We start from the raw sequence: 17,947 nt of genomic DNA, 5'->3' as shown, positions 1-17,947 counted from the left end.
GAGTCAAACATCTGAACTCAATCAAACTACTGAACTACTGAAACAAGGTAACCAGTAGGGTCCACTGTGAGCCATTAGCCAGCACTCCCAAGCAGCTATGGGTACACTGGCCTGTGAAAGGAGATTTGAGTGGGGCACACAAGTGTCTACTATAAGTGCTTTATATACTTTGTCTTGATTTGGAAGAGATTTAATTTAAAAATATTTCTTTACTCCATTACTAATAAATAGATACAATAAAAAAACTAAAAAGATGTATAAAATGTCTCCAGTTTTCTTTCTCAGAGGCAACCACTGTTAAGAATTTATCGTATATCCTTTCAAAAAGTATTGTATATGTACTTACCTCCCTTTCTGTAAGCCAAGTTATCATAGTACTCCTATTGTTCTGCACCTTGTTCCCTTAACAATGAAACTTACAGAGCATTCTGTGTCAAAACACAGAGTACATCATCATTTTTATGGCTGTAGAGTATTACTCTTAAGGAACACAGGGTAGTCACCTTGATTTTTTTCACTTAATATTACCTATATGGCTAAGCTGTGCCTATGTCTACAAGCCACCTGAAATATTGGAATAAAGTAGAAGGTAAATGAATAAAATGAACATATGGGATCTTATGTCCAATGAGAAGACCAATCACAGGACCTGGAAAGATCACAGATAGAGAGGGAACCATTTCCCCATCCCCGCCACCCTGTATGACCTTGTGAGGTCTAATCAATGATGGATATTCAATCAATTAATTATGGCTGGAGGACCTTGGCTGAAACTCTTGTCATTTCATCTAAACATGGCAGAAGTCTCAAGCCCATTTCAGGGCCCATTTCATAGGTTTCCAAGGAATCCATTATGACTACATCCAAAGCTCTCCAAACTTGGGTCCAGACTTTTTATATTTATTTAATGTAAAGCCTAATAAAATTCTGTGGCTTTAAAATAAACTAGCCTGATCTAGATTAGGGCTCAAAGGCAACAATGATGGTGCCTTTTTCTATATCTTTGTTTTTGGAGATTTAATTATCTAAATCATGGTGTAATGGAGCTGAAGGTCTGAAACTGTTCCTGCCTGGTTGTATCACAAAGTGAACAGCTGACATTCTTATAAGATGAAGAGTTGCTTCAAAAGCTAAAGACAGAACCTTGGCTTCTCCCCAGAGACAGCCTGGATAGCCATGATTCACAGCCTGCAAGAACCAGTGTGGAGCTGGGTTCGGCTAGGAGTGCTAGTGTTTCCCCACATGGAGCCTCCCTAGGATCCTTTTTTCATCCTTTCCAAAGGACAGATGCTCCATGGTCAGATGGCATATGTAAAACGCTTGGCCCTTAATTTAATGAAGCTCTGTTATTCTGTTTGATTCTTTATAAAATTATATGGATAGGGCTTAAATGTCTGCTTTTTTCCCTCAGATAAGTGTATTTCATCAAGAGACAATTAAAACCTACATTTACATTTAAAGGGCAACAATCAGACATAGTATTTTATGTCTATAGTCCAACTTAAAATAAAGGAACTATTATAATTCTTGGAATAAGCCCTTTGTTGTTTGAGGATCAGTAGATTGAGTTCAGATGTTTGGATCCTTATTGACAATGGTTTGTCAGGTTTGGTGCCTTTCACTGTCTCTTTGGAAGAGATAGAAATAATGAGCAAATGCCCACTACTTATCTAACACTTGTCAGGGAAGGTGTTCAATAAGATATTCATTACTAACAAAACTGAATTTTTATGTTGGCACAATGTCACATTGATAGATAACCATTTAGATGGTCATTTCTTCTTTTCAGTATATTATTGACAACCTGCTGGGTGCTGGAATCCATCTAAGAAATAATGCTTCACAATACTCCACTCGGCCCCAGGTTCCTCATATATAAAACAATGGTGACATTGTTGTAAGGACTTGGTGAGACAGTTCACGTAAAGCTCTTAGAACAATGCATGGGGCATAGTAATCTCTCATTCAGTATATTTTCAATAAATATTGCATCAATGTGCTGCACGAGTCAGGCACTGTTTGGAGCATCGAAGACATATGCACAGACAAGGACTATGATGCTTACATTCTAATTTGGGAAGATGAATAAACAAATAATCAAGATAAGTTTAAATAGTAATGAGTGCTATGAAAATTGAGAAACAAGATAAGGAGATCAAAATTGAATGGGAGAGGAGAGGTGGTGAGTGAAATGGAGTGGTCCACTGGTCTTGGGCTGCTTGCCCTCAGATCCATCTTTTTCATTCCCCCTATTGTGTTCTGGGAGCTGTAGGATGTATTTGTGAAACTCCCAAGTCAGCTGGCTTCTAGGTGAGTTCAGGAGGCCCTGGTGGGAGATGAAGGGGTGGAGGTAGGGAGAAGCCAGGGTGCTTCTCTCCCTATCTTTTTTGCTGACCTGGTCCCTAGAAGTGTTTCTTCTGTGGCTCTAACTTCTGCTGGGCAACTCTAAAGCTTCTTTCAGCTTCTATTTGGTGACTCAGGCTCATGGGATCCAGTAATACCACTTTCATCCTTTGGCTTTCCAGGCTTGGGCTGACTTAATTATCCTGCTGTTGAAAAATTTTGGTTTGCTTCAAAATGTTTTTGGTTGGCTTCAAAACTTATCCATCACATGTATAACTAATCATCTGTATTAAATTCACTCTGTTTTGTATGCTTAGAAAGGTTTCTGCTTTCCTGGTTGGATATTGATAAGCATAAGAAGTTAGAGAAAGGCTCTCTCAGGAGATACCATTTGAGATGAAACCTGAAAGACAGGAATTTAATTGTGTAATCTAGAGGAAAAACATTCCAGGCAGAGAGAACATCAAGGCCAAAAAGCATTTTGATGGGGGTGAGCTTAGAGTATCTGAGAAACATAAAGAAAGCAATTGTGTTGGAGCATATTGAATGGGCAGGACAGGTATAAGTATAGAGAGGATGGTTGAGGCTACTTGATGGAAGATTTTGTAGGCCAGATATGGTTTTGGATTTTATTCTAATTATGATTGAAAACCATTGGAATGTTTTAAGGTGAGAAGAAGAACATGTAAGTAATATGACTTATGTTTGAAATAGATTTTTCTGGCTTTTCTGTAAAGAGTATTATAGAGTCATAAGCGTAGGACAAAGGCAAATTAAGTGCTTATTGCTAATGATCCAAGCAAAAAAAAAATGATGTCAATGGGCTTGGGTGGAAGCAAAGTAAATGAAGAGAAATGGGGAGATTCCAAATATATTTTAGAGGAAGAGACCACATAGCTTTTTGATGAGGGGAATGAGGAAAAAGAGAAATTGAGAGTGACTCCTGGACTTTATTTTGAAGATTTTGTTGATGGGTAATTTGCCAAGGTGAAGAATACTAAGGGAGCCACACATTTTCAGGGGAAAGATATTTGATTTTGGCTATTTTAAAGTAGAGATGCTTGTTTGACATCTAAATAGAGTAATATAGGGAACTATAGATCATGGCTGGAGCTCAAGGGAGAAGACATGGTTACAAGTATAGATATGGAAGTAAACATCACAAATCCATGGGAATGGATAAATAACCAAAGGAAAGAATATAGATATATAGCAACTATTATTATTATTATTATTATTATTATTAGTTTTATCTTAATATTTTTATTGATTTCTGAGAGGAAAGGAGAGGGAGAGATAGAAATATCAATGATGAGAGAGAATCATTGATTGACTGCCTCCTGCACACCCCATACGGAGGATTGAGCCTGCAACCTCGGTATATACTCTGACCCAGAATCTAACCGTGTGACCTCCTGGTTCATAGGTCGATGCTCACTCACTGAGCCACACCAACCAGGCATTTTTCTCTTATAACAAGGTTTCATATTTCCTCAAAATTCAAACTTTGACCAAAACATGAGACTTGCTAAGTTGGTAGAAGGGAGTGATGGAAATGAGCAGCCAAATGACTACTTTGCCTAGATGTTTTCTCAAATCTTCATATCCTTTTTTCTATAGACCAGATGGCCAGCTGGTTAAGAAGTAAGTGTGATGGATGATCTGGGCTGTGACATTCCCTCCATGTGCAAGTTTGCTGGAGAGAGGCCCAGGCCAGTTCATTATAAAGCAGTGAATAAATCTGCTTCATAGTCGTATTTGGTATGAATGATTGAATCATCCATAACAAATTCCCTCATATGTGAATGTTTCATCAAGAATAAGACAAGTTCTGATGACTACATTTGGGTGTGTAAATACTTACTTAGCCTATTTGGTTTAAAAAAAAGAAAATTGAAATAACTGTTTTAAAGATCAAACTAACTTTCCATAAAATTCTCCAGAACAAGCCTAAAGTAATGCTCATTTACTTCAAAGCAAAAGAGTTAAGCAATGCACAGTGAGCTCATGTATGACCTCCTTATTCTGAGGTCACTGCCCTGAGTCTCCATGAACTTATCTGCTGTTATTGTTATGCAGTGCCTCTTAGGCATGTCTGAGCAAGCTCTGATAAAAGAAAATGTTTTGAATATTCGTAGAAGATAGAATTATGAGTGACCTTGGTATTACCACATGGAAGTCAAATATACCCAAGAATAACACCAACAGCAGAGTCTACAAGATGTTTGGTTTTTTTTTCACTCTTCCTGCAAGCCTTATTTTAATGCAACTTAGAAGTGAGTGTGCATGTTTAAAAATGTAACTTCTTTTGTTGTTCATTTCTTAAACTAATAGACCATCCTTGGTTTGGTTTATTAGGAGAAGGCCACATACTCTTGCTGGTGGATAGCAACAAGAAGATGATCCAAGGTGATGTTTTATCTTCTCCAGTGCCAAATTCAGAGCATGCCAGCCTTGAGGGTGGTTTGGCAGACTCTATAATTATTGGGGAAAAATTAATTTTCCACATACCTAAATTAGACTATTCAAACCTACCCAAATTCTGAACATTGAGATGTTAATGCTGTCAGGAATTCCCTCTTGTCTTGGACAATGTCAGATTGAAGCCCTAATAGTAACTTAATTCTGCTATTCTACCCACAAATGCTGTTTATCTTCTGCTCTTTTATATTCTCTCCTATATTTACCCAGTGTACCCGGTACATGATTACTCCATGAATCCATAATAGTTGCACATTTCATGCGGCAGGGGTATGATGGTGGTAAAGATACAGATAAATACAAGGGAAACCAAATCTAACAACGAGGAACAAAAATCTACCAGTTTAGTTTTTGGGTTTATTTTTGGGGTACTGGAGGTTCCAAAGTGAATCCTCTAGCCAGTTCTCAACATGGTACTTCTTTTCAAGTTTTAAGTGCTGCTATCGTATATCAAGACTTGTTATAAATCTCCAGTAATTGAATCGGTGGGATATTGGCATGGCTATAGACAAAGATGAGTGGAACAACATGGACAGCTTGTTATGATAGATGTGGTATTGCATATCAGTGAAGAAAAAGGATGGATATTTCCATTGATGGTGCTGAGACTTTTGTTATCTATTTGGAAAAAACATGGTATTAGACCCCTACCTCACACTATATGCAAAAATAAATTCCAAATGTATTAAACACCTAAATGTGCAAGGAAAAAGTATAAAGCTTTTTAGAAGAGAATATAGGATGTTTTCATGAACTTAAGATATGAAAGGATTTTTTAAACAAGAAACGAGCACAATCCATGAAGAACATGATTGATAAATTGAACTATGTGAAAATTGAGCACATGCATTCATCAAAAGACATATAAAGAGTGAAAATGAAAAATCTGGTGCTGACTTCCATTGGTGCTATGTGGGAATGTTGGTATATCAAGACCATTCCAAGCTATAAAAATGAGAAGGATGTCTTTACCACCATCATACCCCTGCTCAGATGTGACAACTTATGCTGACCTCATCTCTGTTATCTTGACCCTGTCCTTCCTATCAAAGTAATGGAGAGGATAAATTTAGCATAATTGCTATTTTCTGCTTGTTCTGTAGGGTGATAAAGTACTTTTGAACGACTCTAGTTAGAAATATATTCTGTGGCTCTTCTCACTTGTCAAAATATACAATTTCTTTATATATATATATATATATATATATATATATATATATATATATATATATATATATATTGATTTCAGAGAGGCAGGGAGAGAGAGAGATATAGAAACATCAGTGATGAGAGAGAATCATTGATCAGCTGCCTCCTGCATGCCCCACACTGGGGATTGAGTCTGCTACCCGGACATGTATCCTGACTGGGAATCGAACATGACCTCCCAGTTCATAAGTCAATGCTCAACCACTGAGCTACGCCAGCCGGGCAATATACAATTTCTTTAAAAACCTGGAGTTTATAACTCAAAAACATGTGTATGTGTGTGTGCACCTGTGCATGCGTGTTTGGGAAGCTCAAGAAGCACTAAACATGAGTTTTTCCCCTAGAATTGAAATGTAATAGTCTTTTCTTGTTGTTGTTTTTTTAATAGATGGTCTTTATAGAAAAAAATTGCAGTATAAAAAAAGAAGAAAACTCACTCATAATCTTCCTACCATCTATAGTAAACTATTATTAATACTTTGATTTTTGTTTTTTTTCTATGTGCGTTGCATTGTAGGTACAGTGTTGAATTCTGATCAATTCACTTAAGGTAATAACATATGCTTCCTCTGTGTTGTTAGAATCTTGGTAGAAACATTATTTTCAGTGGCAGCCCATGGGACAAACATGGAATTTGGGTTGCAGGCCCAGGACCATGCTGCCTAGGTTTGAATCATGAATTCACCATCTATTAGTACTGTGGTCATGGGCAAGCTACTGAACATCTCTTGACTCAGTTTTCCTATCTTTAAAATGGGCTAATAAAAGTATCTGCTCATAGAAAAACCTGTTTTGAAGGTAGAATTTGATATTTCCAAGTTGTGCTAGGCAGGTAGTAAATGATATTATTATTACATGTGTAAAGGGATTGGTATGTTTTACCATGCTCCAGACCCTCTCAAGTATTAGTGCTAAAGCTTTCCCTGGTATCATCTCATTGTTCTCTGTGCATAGAGGACCCTAGAGTTGAGGGGCTCATGAGAGTCCTAAAAAGCATCAGTTCACATGGGGGTGGTTTGGAGGTGCTCAAAGGCGCAGGGCATAGGTGGTTATCCTTTGGTTAGAACTAGTGGAGACCTGCAAGTAGCCTTGCTGGAGGCCCTCATTGACAGCAGTTCTCAGCATCTACCCCAAGATGAGCGTCCTCTAATGGGGATATTTGTCTACTGATGCTGACTTCCCTTCATGTGATCCCCCAGGTCCATTCCCCTTCTCTTAGTCTTAGGCAACATCTGCCCTCCAAATCATGCACTATCTCTTCTACCAACCAAGAACAGAGATGGGAGTTATTATTGCCAACCCTTTTTTCCCTCCCATCCAGTTATCGTTGCATAAACTTCATCAGGCAGCTTCCTCCAAAGGCCATTCCTTATGATTATCAAGGCTTATTTTGGAAGACAAAAAGACTCGATATGGACTATTTCTTTCCACTCTTACTATAACAATCCAAGTTTCCTTTGAATGCCTCTGATTAACTAGGAGAAGGGTCATGTATAATGGAGTACAGAAAAGAAAATCACAAAGATTAATATTTTAAGCTATTATCTCATCATAAATGAATGTATCATAATTTACTTAATCACTCTCTTATTGCTGTACATTTAGATTATTTTTACTTTTTAGCTATTAAAATGACACTGTGATTAACATTACTAAAAACTCTTTCATATTTTGGATGACTTAGAATGAATTAACAGAAGAGGAAATTATGGGTCTAATAAAACAAAAAAAATAATAAATGCTTTAAGAGTTTTCTTTCTTGTGTTAGGGATAGATTGCATTGCTTTATCAGGTGGTAGAAAATTAAGCATAAAAAACAGAGTCAGATTTTAAAAAATATTTCCATTTAACTGTCCAGATGCCTGCACATCCATTTATCTATTTATGTTGACGGAAAAGATCCTTAGCTTACTTATGTCTGCATTTCTTTGGCTAATGGCTTTGTTCTCCTGTTAAACTATTAGTACCTTTGGGAATAATAAAATATTAAAACTATGCACTTAAAGGTAGACTTTGTTTTACTGGATCCTTAACCAAGAATTGATTAGTGAAAGTTGCATTGCCAGTGGAACAAGGAGGGAGGTAGTGCCACTGGATGTCTCATTGTGGCAGTGGGATGGGTTCCTGGAGGTACCAATAGCCAACCTACAATCTTCCTAGTCTTTAAAAGGAAATAAATAGCAAAGTGGACTGCATAGGCCATAAAAATCACCATTATGCCCCAATTTTATTATAGCATTTTCAAATAAAAAACAGCAGATCAAAATACACACCAAGAAAAAAATCTATCCCTGATGTGCTTTGGTGGAGGAAAGAGAGTGTTGTCCATTCTCACAGATGGACTAAACTTTGTTCAACTACAAATTCTGCAAAGGATGTCATGAACCTGAGCCTAACTTAGATGCCAGAATCTTGAATAAGACAGGGTTTTATCCATCTATAACACAAGACTCTATAAAAAGGCAAAACAGTATTCCTTGAGAATAAGTAAATGATCTTATGGAATATTACATACCATTTTATTATACGCTAGACACAGTATAATTATATATAGCAAATTAAAAGTGATGAACAATAGGACTTGTAATTAACATCCAATTGATCCTCACTAGGAATTGTCGAAAGCTTTAGTCAATAACTCTGTTCTCATTTGATCGGGTTTTTTCTTTCTTCTATAAAACCTCTAAGATCTGTGAATTATTTCCTGCATATCTATGTTCTTCTTGCCTTATGTGGACCTCTGCTGGAATGTTTGCTTCCCTGAATGAAAGAACTTATTACCAAGGAATTACAGGCAATCCTCAGTCTCTGAAAGTGTAAGGGCTCAACATTTAGTTTAAATATGGAGCTATCATCAACTGTGTTGCTATGGAGATCCTTCCTCCCATGTGCTCTGCAACATGTCCGCTGCCAATTATCCAGAAATAACTCCTCTATTTCTATGGAATCGTCTGTGTATCACCTACTGCTGCTTCTGTATTCTGTTTGAGCTTTGTTGGAAGGAGGAGGGCTTTTCATTTCTATTTCTTGCAGGCAGGAAAGGTAATTTGCAATGTGTCCAAGCTGAACAGGATCCCCCACTGTGTCACTTCCTGTGTAACACTGTTAAACATCCTCCCTTAGCTGCAGTGAATAAAGGTTAATTTTTTATCCATTTCATATCACAATAGAATAGACTACCATCTTGGTGGGGGTGGTGGGAAAGGTGATTATGGCTCAATTTTATGTTATAGACTCTCAGAGTTTTTCCCTCCCAGTAGTTGGATGAATCATATTATTTTCCCATACCAATTGCCACACAGAGTCACTCCAGTGAGCAGTTAGGTGCTGAGGATGGGATTTGCCTATCCCTGTTTTTTTGTTTTGTTTTGTTAATCCTCACCTGAAGATATTTTTCCAATTGAAGTTCAGGGAGAGTGGAAGGGAGAGGGAGAGACACACAGAGAGAAACATCAATGTGAGAGAGACTTACCAATTGGTTGCCTCCTGCACATTCCCCTACCGGGGCGGGGGATAGAGTCTGCAACCAATGTACATGCCCTTGACTGAAATTGAACCTGTGACCTTTTAGTCTGCAGGCCTATGCTCTAACCACTGAGCAAAACCAGCGAGGGCTACCCATCTATCTTGATTTAAGTCATTCAAGCCTGAACTAAAGAGTCTTCCTTGAACTGATTCAACATCATGTGGGCAGATTTGAAAGCATTCAGTCCCACTGAGCTTGACCCAAGTGGTGGATTTACCCTGCAGCAGGCTTTCAACTGTGCAAATCTTTGTCTTGATTCCGTCTGTAGGTCAACAGCCTCGGATGCTATAGGAGCCTGCTCTATCTGCTATCTCATGCTGAAAGCTGATCACGTCTTTTGTGGTTTATTATTCCTTCTCATAGATTCAACTAGGTGGTGTTCCACGAACATCCCAGCTTCACAGAAGACCTCCATTGTATTGTATAGGTTCACTTTTAGAGAGTATATAGTTTAATAAACACAGAACTGTTTTGAAGTGCTACGTTTCTGCATTTGCCACAGGTTGGAGAAATTGGGAAAGCTCTTTGAGCACATCACCTAACTTGGAGGCCTATGTATGAAGGGAAATGAAAGTGCAATCTTTTATATTGATTTTTTACAGAGAAGAACGGAGAGGGATAGATAGTTAGAAACATTAATAAGAGAGAAACATTGATCAGCTGCCTCCTGTACACCCCCTACTGGGGATGTGCCTGCAACCAAGGTACATGCCCTTGACCAGAATCAAACCTGGGACCCTTCAGTCCACAGGCCGATGCTCTATCCACTGAGTCAAATCGGTTAGGGCGAAAGGGCATTCTTACTTCTCACTGGGTGTCTATAAGGAGAATATAATAGAAAAGACTTGAAGAATACCATTGAGCAGGTTCCAAAGTATCCCTGACCTGATGTGAGATCAAGATGATGGATAGTGGAGGAGGGGCAATGAGAGATTGCCCAGTTTTATACCATTTAGAGGTCAATTTCTGACTCTCATGCAAGCAGGTTCCCTAGATCAGAATTCTTGGTTATGACACAATATAAGTCACCATGCCTTTTTTTTTTTAAGTATGTTTTTATTGATTTCAGAGAGAGGAAAGAAGAGGGAGAGAGAGATAGAAACATCAATGATGAGAGAGAATCATCAATCAGCTACCTCCTGCACACCCCCTACTAGGGATCGAGCCCACAATCTGGGCATGTGTCCTGACTGGGAATTGAACCATGACTTCCTGGTTCATAGGTTGATGGCCAGCCACTAAGCAACACCAGCCAGGCAACCATGCCTCTTGATAGCATCACCTAAACAGTTTGTTTTTCTTCTTTGTCTCCAAAGCTCTGTGCCTAAAGGTGTTGCAGAAGGGATGGTAAGGAGGGAGCACTGCACAGTACTGAGGAGATGACAATTTGTTAAAGAGTAGCTGAAAAGTCACATTACAGGTGCCAAAGGGAGGTACATTTCAAATTTTGATATTGCCAGAAAACATTTTAAGGAACTTGTGCTCCCAAAACAGTCACAGTAGCGCACAAACCTTTGTGCATAAGAAAGTTCATTGCAGCATTGTTTTTATTAATGAGAAATGGGAACAACCTGAGTGTCCAACAAAAGGGGGTTGACTAAATAAATGACAGTGCATCCATGCAGTGGAATACTATCTGCCTTACATAGTCTAGGGTAGAGGTTTAAAGTGTGACTCCACGTTGGAATACAACAATGAACATAAGGACATAGAAAAAAAATCTGGACGGCCATGAACAAACTTGTTAACAATGGTTAGTTATGGACAGTCAGTTTAGAGGGAGGAGATTTTTACTCTGTCTCTCTTTTTTTCTCTCTCTCTCCCAGTCATGGGTAAGGATGATGTCTATGGAAAAACTCTCCTGGATATTCTCAGGTCACACATAGTTACTAGTTCCCAAGTGAGAGCTCTGTCTCTTCTTCTCCCACTCAAGAGAGCACTTATAGTGACATGAGTCAGGGTACTATGATTATAGGGGTAATCTTCAATATGCTTTAACTTACTTTTAAAAGTAAAGGTATCTATAAACTGCATATGTGTGAAGCACTGAGGTTGAGAACCACTCATAATAATGGGAAATCATTGTGCTTGGGTGAGATGTCTTGCAAAGTGTTGTGTGTAACACTAAGAAGATCAGCATACCATCTTCACGTTAGAGGTGCTTGAAATAGAGAAGGGAAGAATATATACCACAAAGCAGCTCACAATGAGTTCCTGACTCAGATTGTGTGTTTAGATATTCTCTTTTGTTGTTGTTAATCCTCACCCCAGGATATTTTTCCCATTGATTTTCAGAGAGAGTGGAAAGGAGGGAGAGAGAAGGAGAGAGAGAGAGAGAAACATCAATGTGAGAGAGACACATCGATTGATTGCAACCCAGTTATGTGCCCTTGACTGGGAATAGAACCTGCTACCCTTGAGTGTGCGGGCTGACACTCTAACCACTTAGCAACCACTGGCCAGGGTGAGTGCCTAGATAGTCTAAGGCAGGGGTGGGCAAACTTTTTGACTCGAGGGCCACAATGGGTTCTTAAACTGGACCGGAGGGCCGGAACAAAAGCATGGATGGAGTGTTTGTGTGAACTAAGATAAATTCAAAGTAAAGGAGCGGAGGGGAGAGCAAGAGAACCGGACAGAACAGCCGGATCCGGCCCGTGGGCCGTAGTTTGCCCAAGGCTGGTCTAAGGTCAACTTTCAGCTGGAAGACTGTGGGAATTCCTTATGAAGGAGGTGTCTCAGCAAAGTGATCTGATGCAAAGATTTGGAGGAATGTGGAGGTGGGTTGAAGTTGGGGAGGGGTATGGTAGGCAAAGTTGGTCTTTAGAGGACACTGTGACTTCCATGAAGATGAGAGATTGTGTCATTTGCCGCCCTAGACCTAATGTCTACAGCCTGTCATAGAAGGTGTTGAATAATATTCATTGTGCAAATAAGTCAAAGTTGGAAGCAGCAATATACATCAATCCAGTTCTTGAAAACAGCTCTAGATCCCAGTGCCCTGTTGGGAAAACCATAGCTGTTGTGCGTTTTCCTGGTGTGCTAGGTCTCTGGAGTGCTGACAGAGCAAGTCCTTCAACAATAAATAGCCTTGGAAGATTATGTCTTGGCTCCAGAGCCCTTTGCTGATTGCTGAGCAGGAGACAAAGAAGGAAGATAAGATCTCTGCCAGTAAACAGCTTACTGATTCCTCTGTGTGACCAGCTTTTAATCGGTTGCACATTTATAACTAATCTCTGCATTTATGTGAGCCTCACCCTAATTCTCGAATGATGATGGATAACTTGAATTATTATTCCCCTTTCGCAAATGCTGGGATCTAGAAGTGAAGGGACTTGTCCCTGGTCTTCCAGCCCAGGAGATGGAGCGCCAGAGAGAAAATCTTGTTGTAGTTTTCTTTCTACTCACCCTATGAGAACTGCATGAGCAGCGTGGTAAGTCTTAGGAGACACTGCTCGCTGCTGTAACTAAGTTGTGGATAATAGGTTTCCACTCTTCTAGGAAAGAAGAAAAAAAAAAACAAAAGAAAAGAAAGTAAACTAACAACAACAACAAAAATCCCAGAGGCTCTTCTGCGTTGTGCATTGATGAGCGTGCTAAGGCTTGCAGGAGTTAAGGTCTCTGCTTTGTCTGAGTTCCTGGAAATAACGGGAATGCAATTTGCTTTTTTTCCATCCTTGATTGGAATTTTTGTTGAATTTTTGTCTAGTTCTTCTAAATACAACACTTTTAAATTTACCATGAGTAAAAATCATTTTTTCCATGTCTACATCCCCAATATTTCCTTCTCCAAATAATCCCAGACTTTTGGGCAATTAAGTCATGGATTTTATATGCTGAGATGTAAGGGCAGGGCTCATCCTTGGAATAATCATGAAGTATTTGTCTATATTTGGTTTCTCCCTTTCTTTTTTCACCCTTCCCATTAAATGCTCACTTTCTTCATGTTTTTTCTTTTTTCCTTCTCCATACCTAAATATATCCTCTAACTCCAGGGAAGCAAAATTAGATATCCATTCATTCAGCAGTATTTACCCCAGGCCTGCTATGAGCCAGGCACTTTGCTATTTGTATCAGCTTTCTATTGCTGTGTAACAAATGATCACAAACTTAGTGGCTTAAGCAATCACACTTGTTATTTCACACTTCCTGGAGGTCAGGGATCCAGGCAGGGCTTAGCTGTGCCCTTTGCTCAAGGTCTCAGTAGGCTGAAATCTAGGTGTCAGAGGGGTCTACAATCTCATCTGATGCTGGGTTTGCTCTTCCAAGCTCCCTGGTTGGTGGCAGAATTCATTTCTTTGTGGTTGTATGACTGAGGTCCCCTTTGTTTGTTAGCTGTTAGCTAGGAATCAGGCTCAGCTCCCAGAGGCCACGTCCTTGACATGTGGCCTCTGCCCCTCAGGTCATGGGAGCTAACTTCTTTAAGACAATGTGTAAGCATCTGCTGTTGCTGCATATCTTCCAGACTTCTTTGAGGATGCAACTAACGAAGTCAGTCCACCCAGGGTGTCGATTTACTGAGTGTCTTCTGTGCTGGGCATTCTGTACCATCATCTCATTTCATTCTAACTTGGGGAAACAGAGGCCCAGAGATACCCACAGAGAACCCTAGGAGCCTGGCCTCTTCAGTCTGAGCCAGCCCTGTGGAGCTGACCCCAGACTTGGCCCATTGCCCCTTTTGATCAATTCAAAGCCTACTGATTAAGGACCTTAATTACATCAGCAAAATGTTTCCATCTTTCCCATACAATGTAACTTTATCCTGGGAGCGATGTCCCATAATAAAAGTCCTGCTTTCACTCAAGGGGTAGGGATGAAACATCCCAGAGGCAAGCATCTAAGGGGCTATCTTAGAATTCTGCCTACTAAAGTTATGTAAGGGAAATTTAACTGTGAGTAAAACATGCCTGACCCCTGCCTTGATAACTCTTACATTTTAGTGGGAGAGCCAGAAAATAATAAGTGGATATTTTTAATTTGTGGTAAGTTTAATGAAAGAAATAAACATATAAAAAATACTATGCCTGAGTGACATTTAGATAGGATAACAGCTATACAGAGCAACATGAGGGATGAAAAGGGATAACTACATAGAGATCTGGAAGGAGAGCACTCCAAGTTCAAAAACATGGAGGTCAGAAAGACCTGTTCTGCTTTTGAAGAACAGGAAGGAGTCTAGTGCACTGGGAGCAGAAGAAGGAGGAAGTGAGTCCAAGAGGTATGGAGGGGCTAGATGAAACAGGGACTCAGGAGTCATGGGAAGAAGTTTTGGGGATGGGAAACTAAAGAGTAATTTTAACCAGGGAGGAAATATGTCTGATTTATATTAAGATTTGTGATATTATGATTTATAATAAGAAATATATATTTGGTCTTCATCCCATTTTTGGGTCAGAGCTCCTAAAACCCTTGGAATTTCTTAAGTGTTAGGAGAGATAAAGTGTCTTTTGTTATGCTCCTGAGGTGGCCTTTGGAGAGCACCTAAGGATGCTGGCTGGTTGCCAGGACAACAAGCCATGTGGTTAGAGGGTGGGAACTTTCAGTCACACTCTTCAACCTACCCGCCCCCCCCCAATTTCCCTCCCCCTAATCCCACACACAGACACACACAGACCTGTGGGGACAAATGAGGGTTTTGAAGATTGAATTTAATCACCAATGGCCAATGGTTTCATAAATCATGCCTATGGAGCAAGCCTTCATAAAAAAAAAAAACGAATAGGACATGATTTGGAGAGGTTCCAGGTTGATGAGCATGTGGAGATTTGGGGAGAGTAGTGCACCTGGAGAGGGCATGGGAGCCCCATGCTCATTCCCACTTAACTTGCCCTATACACCTGGCTGTTCCTGAGTTCTATCCTCTCATAATAAACTGATCTAGTAAATGGCATGTTTTTCTGAGTCCTGTGAGTTCCTCTAGCAAATTAAACCCAAGGAGGTGGGGTGAGGAGGGGGTAGTCATGGGCATCTCCAGTCTATTGCTAATAGGTTATAAGCCCAGGTGACAACCTGGACTTGCTATTGGCATCAGAGGAGGGGAGCAATCTTGTAGAACTGAACCCTTAGCCTGTGGAATCTGATGCTATTTTCAGGTAGATAGTGCCAGAATTCAGTTAAAATGGTGGACACTCAGCTTGTATGAGAGAATCGCTTGTTGGTGTGGGGAACACCCTCACATGTTGGAACTGGATATGGAATTATAAGATCAACCCTGTGTGGAAATTGGATCAAGAGAGGAAGTAGGGAGACCAGATTGGACACTAAGACAGTCCAGTGAGGAGATGATGGCTAGTGTGGTGCCATGGAGATGGAAAGTAGGAGATGGAGTTGAGACATATTGTGGAGATAGAAAGGACAGTAGTTGCTCGGGATGGGATGTGGCACCTAGAAGGGGCATTTTAATTTTAAAAGGTTAATCACTTTGCGAAGGTCACCACAGTTTGTTTACCCATCTCCTGGAAGTTTGTGTAAGCATGTAGTCTAGCTCCAAATCTATTCTCTCTCCATGCCTCTAATTCTTTAGTGAAATAACAATGTGAACCAGGCAGTAGATATCATTAATTGAGATTGCTGAAAATTGATGCAAATCCACACTTTTTTCTCTTAAAAAATGGAGGTAGAGATAGTGGGCCGGGGGTGTTGCTCAGTAAACTCGGCATGTTCATATCTTTATTGCAAACTACAGTAGGATGATGCTGAAAGCCAGTGTCTGCCAGAGTGGACTTGTTGGCTGGTGACAAGGCTGCAAAGAGACCAACTTTTCCTGGAAGTTTTCCTAAGGAACCATCCTGGGTTCTGGATACTGGTTGTTCATCATCATGTTGCAAACACCTTTGTATCATGAGCCAGGGAAGACGGTAAAGAGGAATGAGTGCAATAGATTTGAGGAGATTTATGATTTTGATTTTTTAATTTGTAAATCAGGTTTGAGGCCTAAGATGACCTGCGGAGTTACTTGAATTATTATGAAAGCAAACGCTCACTCACTGCCGCCCTCCTGACCACCCTATCCAGAGGAAGACACAACTATTTGCATAAGCGCCAGACTAAATGATTGGGTGCCTATTAATCTCCATGCTGGAGATAATAGTTTTGTCTTTAAAATGGCCATAAATTGTATTAACACAGACAGGGCTGGTGAGAAATTAAGGGTCTTAAAATGCTGGAGCTAAATCAACAAATTTAAAAGACTGCTTGAACCACAGTTTTTATCTCAGGATCTCCTTAAAGCTTCTTGATTTCTAATGGAAAGATGTCTAAAGATGAGGTGCATTGGGAGAAGTATGGCTCTTTCCTGAGCGATAGCTGGGAAAAGGCCATGCAGTATGATTGTCACTGAAAATGCATTTTGAAGTCCTCCAGCTTCCTAGAGGGGCCTACAGCTAGACTGTAGCAATGATGTTTTAGAGCTTATGTCACGAATCTGTCAAGTTAACACTTATTAAGGGGAGCACAGGGGTGCCTATGGTGAGCTGCAGTTCAGCAATAGACCACAAGAGAAAAGTGTGCAAAAGTAATTGGCATTTGTTTGAGAGGAATACCCAGCACAGGTCTGGGGGCCACATGGGCAGATCAAGGCAGAGGAGAGAGAGAGAGAGAGAGAGAGAGAGAGAGAGAGAGAGAGAGAGAGAGAGAGAGAGAGAGAGAACCTGGGGCGCATGCCTTTATTAGGGTCCATGGGTGGAGTGCTTTGGGCTTCTTAGGCTAAGGCTGATGGTCAAGTCAAACCAAAAGAACAGGGTTTGGGAAAGCTTTATGGGGTCTGATCTACAGGGGATGCTGTTGATCACAAGGACTGTTGGTAAGTCTCATCAGGACTTAACATTAGCTTGTTATCTAGGGCATGTGCTTGCATGAGGTGGCTAGTGTCAGTTTAAGATCCCTTCAGATTTCTTGGACAAACAAAATGGATGTCAAGGCAGCAATACTATGGAGTAACTTAGCTAAACTCTCAACAACTTATTAGTACCTTTATTACTTTTACAATTCTTTATCACCATCATCATCATCATCATCATCATCATCATCATCATCATCATCATCATGCAGTATATAAGAGCTAACAATTATTGAAGGCTAATGAGCTAGGCATTATGTTAATTGTTTTTCATGAATTATCTCATTTAATACTTATCAGAATCTCATCCCTCAGATAATAGAATTATTTCATTTAAAGGAAATAGAGGCATTGAGAGATTAAGAAAGTTTTCTAAGGATTCAATGGTAGTGAATGGCAGAGCTAGTATTTGAATCCAAATGTATCTCATTCTGCTTTTAAATTTAAATATGAAATAAGTGCCTTAGATGCTGGACCTTAGAAACTGTCATTTATCCAGTTCCTCTCTTCTCTCCCTTTTCCCCTTTTTATGGATGAAGAAACTGTATTTCAGA

The sequence above is a fragment of the Plecotus auritus genome, assembly GCF_963455305.1.
Source record: "Plecotus auritus genome assembly, chromosome: 7".
Lineage (NCBI taxonomy): Eukaryota > Metazoa > Chordata > Mammalia > Chiroptera > Vespertilionidae > Plecotus > Plecotus auritus.
The sequence above is the reverse complement of the archived record's forward strand: the minus strand, read 5'-3'. Positions refer to the sequence as shown.